We start from the raw sequence: 2,362 nt of genomic DNA on the forward strand, positions 1-2,362 counted from the left end.
CATCCAAAGTAACTGCTCTCCGACCTTTGCTTCCTTGGGTTGTAGGTTGCCGTCGGGAGGGCACAGCTAGAGGACAGGTGTTGGGAGTTAAAGGGGGAAGGAGGTGAAGTGGGCCCGGGCCTCAGAGCTCACGTGGCCTCTCCCTCCTGCCCTCTTTTGTGTGACTTGAGGCTGGAGAGGAAGTGACCTGCCAAGGGCCGTGCAGCGGGGCCGCCTGGGTTTAACTCATTCTTTGTTTTCTGTTCTGAGGATTGGGGCGGAGATTCCCTGCACCCAGAGTAAGCGCCTAAATGGGACCTTCGTTTTCTCTGGATGGTGTCATCTGGCTGTCCTAACCCTGTGGCCTGTGGCCTTTTCAGGCCCTTGAGTAGAGAAGGACTGTGGTTTGGGAGGTTGGATTCCTGCCTGTAGTATCCTCGGTGTGTGTCATGTGAGGCTGCGCTAGAGGGAAGCAGAGGACCCAGGAGTTTGGCCTGGAAAGGGTTAAGACCACCCACCCTGTAGGCTCCCAGCTGCAGCTCTGATTCCTGAGATGGGTTTTGCTGGGAGCCGGAGCAAATGAGTACGAAGGTCAGGGAAACGGTATACTGCTAAAACCCTGGGCTGCCCTGGACCCAGTCAGGATGCCAGCAGCTGACCCTGACTCTTCCCTTTTGTGATTTGGGGCCTCAGTTTCCTCATCTGTGAAATGGTAGTTTGAAGTTCTTTCCAGCTCCTTCTGGAGGGTTGGAGCACTGACCTGACGGCTTTGCTATTTGTCTTTAACATCTATGCCCCCACCCCCAGCCCCCATGCCCTTCCAAGCCTGACTCAAAGCCAGCCTAGAAAGGGAGGGCAGGAGAGGCCCTAGAGCCTCCCTCCTGCTGGCTTTCCTCCCAGCCTTGCTATGAGCAAAGCTGAAGTGGCAGTGGCTAGCCCTGGTCACTTCCTTGCCTGCACCTTGGTGACCCTGGTGTCCCTCTCCACTCCCTGCCTCACTCCGCTCCCCCCTTCCTAAATCCCAGCCCTGCAGTGAGCAACTTGTATCTAAGGTGTTCTGCTGATGACTGTGTTAGCTGTTAAAGGCTCATGGGTGACATTTGCAGCCCTAGCTGGTACCTGCATGTGAAGAGAGAACTGTGCTGTGAGGGAGGAGGAGCCTGGCCAGGCGCTGGCCCTGTAGGTAACTGGGTGGCAGGTGGGTGGGTTATCTGGGCTCCAGGGGGAGGCTCTGGGAGGAGGGGGGTTGATGCTTTTCCTGCCTTGTACCCCTCGCCTCACTGCAGTATTTGGACCAGCTAGGCACTTGCCAAGCAAGCAAGGCCTTCCCAGCCTGCCGCCCCTCCTAGCGCTGGTGGGGAAGCGGCTCTGAGACCCACCGCCCCACCCAGGGCCAAGCCGATGCCTGACCTACTTCAGCTGTGGCAGGAACCACTGGGTCTTCCTGAGGTGGTGAATTATTTAGCTGGGGCACCTGGGCCTTTCTGAGAGGGGCTAAGAAAGCTGCTCCATAATTCAAAGGCCCCTGCTCCTCCGGCTTCCCTGGGGGGCCTCGGTCACGCTTTACCGAGCAGGGCCCGCCTCCGAGAGCAGGAGCTGGGAAGGGGAGGGAGGCCCTGAAGCCATCCCAGAGGGGACTCTCAAGCTGGACGGCAGCCTTTTTCAGGGTGAGGCCTTTGCAGAGAGGCCTTAGTGGACAGCCGTGTTCGGACTGAGTGTGGAGGTGACGGGCTTGGAGTAGTTAAAGGGCTTCCTGGCAAGGACACAGTAAGCTGGGGTCAGAAGCGGCCAGGTCCTGACTCCCCATTCAGAAAGCACCTTATTCCTTTCCAGGTGTTCAATCCTGATCTGATTACGGGTGAAAGGCTTCTTTCCTTTCTGAAAAGATTTTAGGCCTTGGAATAACCAGGGTTCTTTTGCTCAGGGGTCCCTTCCTAGTAGCACTGAAATCTCCCCCAGGGCAGAGGAGGCCGTCTTCATAAGTGCCTCCCACCCCGCTTCACACATAGATGAGGCTGGTGGTAAGCGGATGCTTGCTGAGGCCCTGGGGAGCCCGGGCTGCACCCTGCACCTTGGCCTGCAGCCATCTCTGTACTTCCTGGGACGGGGATGATGCTTGTCACCCGGACTGGGCCATTCTTGGGCACTGCTGCCTGGCCAGCATTTTTAGGAATGTGACTTAGCTTGGAGCCTTCACAGGTGAGCATTTTCCCAAGCCCTGATATTGAGCTTCCATGGGACTCGGTGCCGGTAAATGCTCAGGCTCCGAGGGGCCCAGAGGTCTCAGAAGGGATCAGGCTCTCGCCCCTCATCCTTTGCACTCTGCCCTGCCTGTCATGCCCTGCATCGCCTCATTTGCTGAGGTCTGGAATGAAGCCTTTCC

The sequence above is a fragment of the Eubalaena glacialis genome, chromosome 2, assembly GCF_028564815.1.
Source record: "Eubalaena glacialis isolate mEubGla1 chromosome 2, mEubGla1.1.hap2.+ XY, whole genome shotgun sequence".
Classification (NCBI taxonomy): domain Eukaryota; kingdom Metazoa; phylum Chordata; class Mammalia; order Artiodactyla; family Balaenidae; genus Eubalaena; species Eubalaena glacialis.